The sequence below is a fragment of the Mus caroli genome, chromosome 16 (assembly GCF_900094665.2).
Source record: "Mus caroli chromosome 16, CAROLI_EIJ_v1.1, whole genome shotgun sequence".
Classification (NCBI taxonomy): domain Eukaryota; kingdom Metazoa; phylum Chordata; class Mammalia; order Rodentia; family Muridae; genus Mus; species Mus caroli.
The window spans coordinates 88,890,718-88,901,742 of record NC_034585.1 but is presented as its reverse complement, the minus strand read 5'-3'; the positions used below and the strand labels follow the sequence as shown (position 1 = coordinate 88,901,742).

The 11,025-nt window shown below is 47.4% G+C and overlaps 1 protein-coding gene across 2 annotated transcripts in view; it reads left to right on the top strand.

The window, feature by feature from the left end:
- Hlcs (holocarboxylase synthetase) overlaps positions 1-11,025 on the top strand; it is a 182,425-nt gene that overhangs the window by 8,855 nt on the left and 162,545 nt on the right. Inside the window, exon 1 of one of the 2 annotated variants that reach the window (XM_029470265.1) lies at positions 300-795. The exons of the other annotated variant lie outside the window; for it this stretch is intronic. The gene's annotated coding sequence lies outside the window, so the exon portion shown is untranslated. Of the gene's footprint in view, positions 1-299; positions 796-11,025 lie in introns of those variants that run through there. 2 annotated transcript variants of the gene reach the window in all.

The window sequence follows — 11,025 nt, the reverse complement described above, 5'->3', positions numbered from 1 at the left end:
GGGGTGGGGGTGGGTGGGTGGTAGACAACAGAGAAGGCTCGGGGTGGGGGTGGGTGGGTGGTAGACAACAGAGAAGGCTCGGGACTTCTTGGAACTGTTGACAAGAAAATGAAGAAATTGGGGGTGGGACTCAGAGGTCAGAATCAAGACCCTCTCAGGCCTCCCCTCCCTAGGGGAGAAGGGTAGACTAGAAGAGTTAAGTATTGGGAAGTTGGAACCTCCCTCACAAGGCTGAGAGGAGGAGGAGGAGCTCTCTAAAGGGGCTGGATCTGCTTTCTTTTCTCTTACCCACTAAGCAAAACTTTCCATGGGGTTTGTTACCTGCGGGGGTCGGGGGACAACCCGAAGAGCTCGAGCGTCCATCCCAGAGGGTTCTGAACCAAGTCAGGCAGGCACAGGTGTACAGGCAATCCGTGACAGGGTCAGCAGGGTACTGCAGGTTTCCATAGGGAGGAGACGTTTTGATCACTGAGGCTAGCATCCCTGAGGACAAGCCTGCTGTGGGGCAGGCTGAGCTACTGAGGAGCGACCCTGTGTGCAAAGGGCCCCCGGAGTGTGGCTAGAGGTAGTCCTAGCACCGTCTGAACCTGGCTGAGGTGTGTCCGGGATCTGGGGCTGCGGGGATCTGGCCCTTCCCCGTGGTCTGTTCCTGCTCACGAGGCTGCCACCTGCCTGTGGTTGGCGAAGACGCGCCACCCACTCCCGTGCATTTCGCCGCTTGCTACCGGCTCCAGGAGCTGCGGGTAGCTCAGGCCAGGAGCACCGGTGAGGGATTGTGGCCGCCGGGTTTTACAGGTACGTGCTGCACGGTGACCGTGGCTCCCACTGGGGACACACTCCCTTTCTAGCTCCACAGGAGCTAGCGGGCTTGCCTAGCTCGGCTCCAGTGACCTGGCTTTGATGTTTCTGTTTGTCCCCCCAGGGGGAGTTATTTATAGACAGGAATAATTTCTTCACAGCGGGGCCCTCCTGGCTTTGCTTGACCGGTCTGGATACTGTCATCTTTTCAGGGCCAGGATCTGGTAGGAAACCGGCGGTGGAAAGCCAGCTCAATCCAGCTGCCTCATGCTCTCTGCCTCTTAAGTAGTTAGCTTCTCTCTGCACTGGGGTTTACTGTTTATGAACGTGGGGACACCTCACCCAGTCGATGAAGTGGGAGTGGGGCTCACCCCTTTTCAGCTTTAGCCCACAGCCACTGAGGTGGTTCTGACTTTGGAAATCTGTGAATGCTGCTCGGTGGGCAGGAGATAGTGGCTCTAAGGGCTCATCTGGAAGCTGTGTGTACTGTTCAAGCCCAGGTCCCCTCCGATTGTTAGGAGCGGGCCTCCGTTCTGCAGCCTGTATATTCTGTTGTAAAGGACCCCCCACTCCCCCGCGCTCAATGAAGATGGATTTACTTGCTGTGTAGAAAGTTTTGCGAGCAGTTTGCTTTCTAATAGCCAAGCAGGCAAAAGAGATGGCAGCTGTGCCTCACTGGAAAAAAACATAATGGAGTTTTAGGTTCCGAAACTTCTGTTGAGAATCTACTGGTGCAGGCATGGTGCTAAACACCAGGGCTGTGGTGGGATGCCTTGTAAGCTGAGTCATGTTGTAGCCGTCTTGGGATCTGAGTGTCAGAGTTGGGGGGTACAGAGGGAGGCAACCAGAAACTATCTAGTTTGTGTCCATCCTTTTTAAAAATTGAGGTTAGGAATTTTCTCTTTTAAAAGCAATATTTCTTTTATTTGAAAAAAAATATTTATTTTTTATTTTATGTGTAAGAGTGTTTCCCTGAATGTGTATGTATGTGTGTGCTGTGTGCATGCAGTGCCTGCAAAAACCAGAAGAGGGCGTCTGACCCACCATGTGTATTCTGAGAATGGAATCCGGGTCCTTGTCCACATTGAGCCATCTCTCCTGCCCCGTGTTCAAAAGTGTGTGTGGCCGAATGTGAGTTCTGCAGGTGGAACTCTGCTGTCAGACCTGCACAATGAGCACTTTCCCTATTAACATCTTGCTGGCTCAGGATATGAGCCTTTCTCTGCTGTCCAGGCTGGCTTCCAGTGCCTGGTCCTCCCATCTCAGCTTCCCTAGTAACCAAACTGTATTTATCTGCCAGCATGCCTGGCTGTCACTTCATTTTATTTTTTATAGGTGGACTCAGCAAGATGAAGTAAATTGCTTATGGCTACATAGTTATTTAGGAACAGAAAAAGGAGTGCTAATAAAATTAAGGAGAAAGTCACTCTGTAATACTTATTCTGAAGTCACCCTAGACTTTACTAAAGAGTTGCAGAAATAGCACTAAGAGTTCTCTCTCATCTCTCCTCAGCTCCCATCAACGTTGACATCTTTCTTACACAACCATGGATTAATCAATCCTAACTCAGGTTAATGCAACGTACAAACGCAAGTGCAGGTTTCAGATCTCACCCGTTTTCCCATTAGTGTCTTTTTTTTTTTCCTGGTCTAGGATCCATCCCAGGATTTCACATTGCATATCAAACCTTTATTTATATATTATTATCACCATCATCACCACCACCACCACTACCATCATCATGTGTGTGCAAGCATGTGCACTGCTCTTGAAGGACAGAGGACAGCTTTATGGAGTCGTTTCCCTCCCCATTTTCACATGGGTTCCTGCACTGAACTCACGTTGCTAGGCTTGCTTATTAGCGAGGTCCTATATGACTGTCTTAGTCACCGGTCCATTGCAGTGAAGAGAAACCGTGACCAAGGCAGCTCTTTTTTTCTTTATAAGAGAGAGCATTTAATTAAGGGCTTATTTACAGCAGGCAGCAGACAGGCATGGCACTGAAGCAGTAGCTGAGAGTTTTACGTCCTCTGTCCGCAGGGAGGGAGGAGGGGAGGGAAGGGAGGGAAGCCGGGGAAGGGAAAGATGGAGGGGGTGGAGACTGGACCTGATGTGGCCTTCTGAAACTTCAGAGCTCACTCCTAGTGGCATAGTTCCTCCAGTAAGACCACACCTCCCAATCCTTAATGAACAGTTCTGTTCTGTTCCGACTAAGCATTGAAGTATGAGTGTCTGGGGGCCGTCCGCAGTCAAACCAGCACACCTGGGAGCTATCACGCCAGCCTTATTATTATTGTTTTTTTTTTTTTAAAGTAAGTTTCTCAGGATGTTTCCTGAAGGCCTGAAACTCCCTTTGTAGTCTGGGCTGGCCTCCACCTCCCGGGTGCTGGGATAATAGATATCAGCATCATGCCTGGCATTGAACTTTTATTAAGACAAAAACTGACAGAAATATTCACATACATCTTAACACATGCTGAAAACGATTTTACAGTGTAGTTCTATTTGCAGGTCTAGACAATCAATACTAAAAATTGATGGATCTCATGATTCAAGACAGTATTTTGGACATCAGTTAATCTGAAGATTTTAAAAATATGGAACGCTTCACGAATTTGCGTGTCATCCTTGCACAAGGGCGGCATTGAACTTTTAATTAGTAAATTAAAACTTTCTTTTTTTTTTTTTTTTAAGACAGGGTCTTACTCTATGCCTGGCCACCTGGGAACTTACTATGTAATAAAGGCTGGCTTCAAACTTAACAGCCATCCTCCTGAGTCCCGTGAATTACCATTAGGATTATAGGCACGAGGTACCACTGTTGGCTGCTGAGCTTTTTAAGTTTTAATGGTGGTTTCCCCTACTTCAAGTTTCTGCAGCTGGTACTGAATTATTGACATTCAGTGTCTGTACAGAAAACCCATCCCAGGTCTCCTCCTCCTCCTCCCCCTCCTCTTCTTCCTCTTCCCCCTTCTCTTCTTCCTTCTCCTCTTCCTCCTCTTCTTCCTTCTCCTCCCCCTTCTCTTCCCCCACCTCTTCCTCCTCCTCTTCCTCTTCTTCTTCCTCCCCCTCCTCTTCTTCCTCCTTCTCCTCCCCCTCCTCCTCTTTCTCCTCCTCTTCCTCCTCCCCCTCCTCTTCTTCCTCCTCCTCCTAGCTTGCACTTGCACTTTCAGAGCAAGCTGTCTCCTGGGGTGACCTTGATAATTCCCACCCACAGCTTTCAGGTGTGTACAAGTTAGGGACAGTCCCAGCTCCTCCGCGCTGCATACAGAAGGTTGTCCTCAGGGCTTACAGTGACAAATCTGGACTTTTAGTAAGGTGCCTTTAGTAAGGTGTGGATCTTTGATGATGATGTATGCACATGTGCGTGTGCAGCTGTGTGCGTGCCATCAGCATATGTGTGAAGCACAGATGACTTACGGTACAGCCTTCACTATGGGTTCCAGGGTTGAATTCAGAGCCTGTGTGGCAAGTGCATCTCTCTACCTGCTGAGCCACTGTTCAGGTCTTGGCTCTCAGTTGTCATCCTCGTGGGAACTGCATTCATCCAGGGAGCTAGAAAGACATAGATTCATCCCTTAGCTTCCTCACTTGTTTTTTTTTTTTAAGATTTATTTATTATATGTAAGTACACTGTAGCTGTCCTCAGATACTCCAGAAGAGGGCATTAGATTTTGTTACGGATGGTTGTGAGTCACCATGTGGTTGCTGGGATTTGAACTCAGGACCTTCGGAAAAGCAGTTGGCACTCTTAACCACTGAGCTATCTTGCCAACCCCGTTTTGTTTTGTTTTTAATTTATTTATTCATTTACTCATTTTTCAATTTTTTGAGACAGAATTTCTTTGTGTAACCTTGGGTATCCTGGAACTAGCTCTAGAGATGAGGCTGGCCTTGAACTCACAGAGATCTGCCTGTCTTGTCTTATTGGGTATCCTGGAACTAGCTCTAGAGATGAGGCTGGCCTTGAACTCACAGAGATCTGCCTGTCTTGTCTTATTTGGTTTTGAGAGCTGGGGAAAAACAGTCGGTTACTCTAAATTCCACTTTGCGTCTAGGCAAAAAGATGGCCACAAAGGCCATTTTGCACTGTATATCAGTTTTCTATTGTTTTAATTAAAAAAAAAATTATATATGTGAGTACATTGTGGCTGTCTTCAGACACCCCAGAAGAGGGTATCAGATCCTATTACAGATGGTTGTGAGCCACTATGTGGTTTGTGGGGGTTGAACTCAGGATCTCTGGAAGCGCAGGCAGTGCTCTTAACCTCTGAGCCATCTCTCCAGCCCTCATTTAAGTTTTTGATGGAGGGGTCTCCTAAAATCCCCGTTGGTCTTGACCCTCCCACTTTAGCCTCCCAAGTAGGCTTGAGTCACTATACCTATCTGTTTTCTGTTGTTACAGCATCTACTGAATGCTGGGCAATGAGTAAACTTTACCCAGCTCACAGTCTTGGAGTCTGAAGGCCAGGATTAGGTAATCCCACTAGTCTGGCTTCTGGCAGAGCTTTCTGGGAAACAGGAAGGGAAACGGTCATGTGCAGAAGCAAAGCACACCTATTGCTTTGTAACATCACATCCTTGAGAACTGATCTGAATCCTGTGGGAACTCCATTAATCCCTTTGAGGGTAACAATCTGCCATGACCTCTACACCTTCCTCTAGGCAGGCAGTTCTACCCTGCAGCCCAAGGGCAGCCATGAATGCCACCCGACACAAAATCACAAACTTACTGCAAACATTGTGAGGGTTTTTTTCCCTTTTAACTTGACTGTCCAGTCCTCAAGTGTGACTCCTCTAGGTGAAAATGCCTACCACAGGGCTGGAGAGATGGCTACATCTTTTAAAAAAAGAGAGAAAGAAAATGCCCACCACAAGGTAAGAAGGTTGGACGTGCCTGCAGCTGGCCATATCACTGCTGCACTGGGCACCAAGCCTCTGGTTCTCAGCCTTCCTAACGCTGCAACTCTTTAATTCAGCTCCTCATGCTGTGGTGACTCCCAACCGTAGCATTATTTTTTGCTACTTCATAAGTGTTATGAATTGAAATGTAAATATCTGTGGTTTTTGATGGTCTTTTTTTTTTTTTTTTGATGGTCTTTTGTGACATCTGTGAAAGACTCAGTCCCCAAACGACCAATAGGTCACTGCTGCTCTAGCACATGAACCCTTAGGGACCAACAACATCAAGCCACAGCACGAGCTCACTGAGAGGCCTGGGCGTATGAAATGCCTGGTGCGTGGTGGGTACAGGACTGTGGTGTGGCTTATGAATGAATGGAAGCTGAGCCAGGCCTGAATGGTCTGAATCCCCTGAGGAGAGGAACAGCAGGCATTTGGGCAGGGATCAAAGGGACCAAGGAGGCCATTTTAGAGTAAAAAGATTAAACATGGCTGTTCTCCTGCTGGAGAAACAAGTGAGATGTGGAGGTAGGGCGTCAGGGCTCTAAAATGACCAAATTCTGGTTGAGAGCATCACAGAGAATATGCTCTTGTGAGCACAGGGAGGAGAAACCAGGAGCTGACTTGTCGAGGGAAATGCATTTAGTTTTATTCAAGTTGCCTTTGAAGAAGTGCCAGCCAGCACTACAGTGAGGTGTGGACGTGACACGGTAGCACTGGAGTCTGGGAGAGGACAGCATCACAGCAGTGGGTTGTGGTGGTGGCTGAAGCCAGCAGGGTGGGCAGGATCCTCAACGATAGTGGACGTTGGGCTGGAAGTTGGCGCAAAGACCTTCCCAAGCCTGATGGCTCAAAGGTGTTCATCTGCCAAGGGTGCTGTAACAAAGGACTGCTTAGTCTGGGAGCTAGAAGCCCAAGGTGGGGTGACCAGGGCTGGTTGTACCTGAGGCTTTTCTCCTTGGATGGTGGTGACAGCTTTCTGTGTCATTGAATGATCTCTCCTCTGCACACCCATGTCCTTTGCAAGGACAGTAGTCACACTTACTGGATTATGCCCTCAGTTTACCTTAATCGCCTTTGGAAAGGCTTCGCCCCTAACTACAGCTGCATATGAATTTTCAGGGGTTAGGGCTTCACTGTATGAATTAGGGGTGGGGGTACAATTCACCCATAAACACTGGACTAGAAACAGGACTTTGAACATTGAAAGATCCACAGGCTGGCTACTGGCACCCTACACTTCCTGCCTTTCCCTGATGGGTCCCAGAGCCAGTTGATTCTAGAAAGCTTCAGCCTCAGGGATCTTCAGCCACAAGGTGCTCCCCCACCCTCCCTCCTCCTCCATCTTCCACAGGAGGGACTGGTGGGTTCTGGTTTCTATCATGTGGCCTGGGTCCCGGAGCTCTATGCCCAGCCCCACGGTGGCAGAGGCTCTGTGCTCTCAGTTTAGGTCTAGGCTATGTTCTCAGTGGCTGCATGCACCGTCCTGAGGCAGAGGTGTCTGTCCTGCTCTGTCACCGCACTGCACTCTCATCAAGCTCCAGCCAGCCCTCTCTGGTGAATCCCCTTTGTCTGTGTAGTTGCTTCTGCTGTCCAGCAAAACTGTGGTTGGAAAGCCACAGATGCAGAAACTCAGCACAATTGCTTCTGCAGTGCTGCAGATGCAAAATGATGGGGCTTACAAAGGGATCTCTGATTGCCAGACCTGTTTAATCCGGTTCTTAGCCGATTGTGTTTTCTAATGCCTTGGGGTCAAGCATCAGGTTGTCCACCAATGCTCTTACCTGCTCATGGAGCCCTGTGCATCTTCAACCTCTCTGTCTTGCCTAACTACGTCTGATGAGTCTGGCATTCTTTGTTTACTTCAGGTCTGAATGCTTTATCAGCTAGTTGTGTTTCTGGTGTCTCTTTCACATCGAGTGTGTGCCTCCAAATAAATGGATGGTCTTAATCTGCATTTTTTAAAGGTTTTTCTTTTGTTTTTGTTTTTCTTTTTTTAAATCTTATAAGAGCATGGGTGTTTTGCTTGCATGTATGTCTGTGTGCCAGGTGTGTGCCTGTTTTCCAAGAAGGCCAGAAAAGGTCATTAGATCCCTTAGATCTGCAGTTACAGACAGCTGTGAGCCACAATGTGGATGCTGGGAACCAAACTCTGTCCCCTGGAAGAGAAGCCACCGCTCTTATCTGTAGAGCTGTCCCTCCAGCCTGAGGATTTTTTTTCCCCCCGGAGACAGGGTTTCTCTGTGTAGTCTTGGCTGTCCTGGAACTCACTTTGTAGACCAGGCTGGCCACAAACTCAGAAATCCACCTGCCTCTGCCTCCCAAGTGCTGGGATTAAAGGCGTGGGCCACCACGCCCGGCTAGCCTGAGGATATTAATGTTGGTGTATTCTTCCTTTCTGTTGTTTTATTATCCTTGCCATTCTAGGTAGTTCTTAAGTATGGTGTGTGTGTGTGTGTGACAGAGAGAGAGAGAGAGAGAGAGAGAGAGAGAGAGAGAGAGAGAGAGGGAGAGAGAGAGAGAGAGACCCAACAACCTTTGTGTGGAGGTCAGAGGACAAATTGACAAATTGTGAGAACTGATTTTTCTCCTTTCTCATGGTCATGTGGGTCTCAGGGACTTGGCAGCTTAGTCATCAGGCTGGCCCATCTAATGTGTTAATGTGTTTATATTTGAAGATCAGAAAGTATTTTCTGACAACTTTGTTTTTTTTTTTTTTTCCTTTCTATACTATCTTAGAGTTTTATGTTGTGAACAGACACCATGACCAAGGCAAGTCTTATAAAGGACAACATTGAATTGGGGATGGCTTACAGGTTCAGAAGTTCAGTCTATTATCATCAAGGCTGGAGCATGGCAGAATCCAGGCTGGCATGGTGCAGGAGGAGCTGAGAGTTCTATATCTTTATCTGAAGGCCACTAGGAGAAGACTGGCTTCTAGGCAGCTAGGAGGAGCCCACACCCACAATGACACACCCACTCCAACAAGGCCACACCTCCTAATGCTGCCACTCCCCGAGCCAAGCATATACAAACCATCTCATTCCAATCCCTGGCCCCCATAGTCTTGTTCAAACATATGACTATGGAGGCCATACCTAGTCAAAGCACAATTTTAAAAGTACATTATATCAAACTTCTAAATACCCTATAGTTTATAGGAGTCTCAACAATGTTAAAAGTCCAAAGTTCAAGGTCTCCTCTGAGATTTATCCAAACACTTAAATTTAATCCCCAAAGCAATACAGGAAACCAGTTGGGCAAAGTCCAAACTCTGCATCTCCATGGCTGATGTCAAAGCGGTTTTCAGATCTCCAACTCCTTCTTCATCTTTGTTGATTTCAACAACGTTCTTTCTCTTGGGCTGGTTCCACTGCATGTTGGAAGCTTTCCTCAGCAGATAGCCCATGGCTCTGGCATCTCTTACATCTTGGAGTTTCCAAGGCAACTTCAATGTTACAGCTTCTTTTTTCAATGTCTGGGATCCACACATGATTTGCGCTCCTCCAAAAGGCTTGGGTCACATCTCCAGCCCTACCCTCTGTATCACTCTAAGCTCAGGTTGATCCACTTGATCAGGTTGCTGCTGTTCTTGGTGACCATCTCATGGAATTGGCATCTCCAATCGTCTGTGGTCTTCTGCTGTAACAAGGCTTCACCAATAGCCTCTCATAGGCTCTCTTCATGGTGCTAAGTCTCAGTTTCTTTGTATGACCCCTTCAGTCTTGGACCATCAAGTACAACTGAGGCTGCACCTTCACCAATGGCCTTCCCTGGCTTCTCATAGTGCCAAGCCTCAGCTGCTCTCCACAACCCCTTCATGCCTTCAAAACCAGTACTACTTAAGTGACTCTTACACATTACCAAGCCCAGCTCTAGCACGAGGTACAACCTTGGCTATCTCTGGAACACAGCTTCTCTGTTCTCTCAGAAAACACTTCCCAGAAGATGTCACCTCAGTGATGCTGGTCTCTTCTCAACCACAACTAACTTCTTAGGTCCAGCTACCCAGCATCTGTTGTCCCAGGAGTCCCTTCTATTCTGTACTCTAAAGCTAGAGCCACATAGCCAAAGCTGCCAAGTTCTGCTGCTTGCTGGGCCTGGAACATGTTCCCCCTTATTCTATTACCAGCTTTCAGTTTTCCAACTCTAACTGCCTAAGCTTGGCTGTCTTGGAACTTGCTCTGTAGATTGACCTTGAACTCAGAGATCTGCTTGGCTCTATCTCCTGAATGCAGGATTAAAGGCATGTACCACCATGCCTGGACCTAAACTTAGCTGGGAAGGATCTTGCCCCAAGGTCACCACTCCCTTAATTCAACTTAATATCCTTGAACACAGGATTCAGCTCCATTTCACTTCCTATTGCCCCTTGAACCATATATTTTATATTTTTCCTTTCTCAGCTTGCTACACTTGTTTAAAACACTCTTCACGAGACTTAACCAGAGAACAAAGTCTATGATTGGCATTTCTGAGACTTCCTTTGTCAATGCAATTAATCTGAGTCTCTTCACCTTTGCTTCAGGCAAACTCTTTAGCAGCCATGTTTTTTACCAAAATTCCACCAAACAGTCTCTAGACCACATACTAAAATTCTTTTCCATTGAACCCTCTTGGGCCAGGTCTGCACGTTTCAAATCACTCACAGTAACAAAGTTTTCCATATTCCTACTAGCATGGCCAATTAAGCCTCACTTAAAACATTCCATGGCTTTCCAAATCCAAAGTCCTCAAATCCCCATTCTTCCAAACAAAAAAAATGGTCAGGCCTATCACAGCAATACCCCAGTCCCTGGTACCAACTTCTCCCTTTGGGTTTTACTGCTGTGAACAGACACCATGACCAAGGCAACTCTTGTAGGGACAACATTTAATTGGGACTGGCTTACAGGTTCAGAGGTTCAATCCAGTATCATCAAGGTGGGAACATGGCAGCATCCGGGCAGGCATGGTGCAGGAGGAGCTGAGAGTTCTACATCTTCATCTGAAGGCTGCTAGCAGAATACTCGCTCCCTGACAGTTAGGACAAGAGTATTAAAACCTGTACCCACAGTGACTCACCCACTCCAACAAGGCCACACCTCCATTCCGTGAGCCAAGCATATATGAACCATCACATATATACACATTTAAAAATAAAAGTAAGCCGGGGCCTAGCAAACACAGAAGTGGATACTCACAGTCAGCTATTGGATGGGTCACAGGGCCCCCAATGGAGGAGCTAGAGAAAGTACCCAAGGAGCTAAAGGGAACTGCAACCCCATAGGTGGATCATTATTATGAACTAACCAGTACCCCAGAGCTCTTGTCTCTAGCTGCAT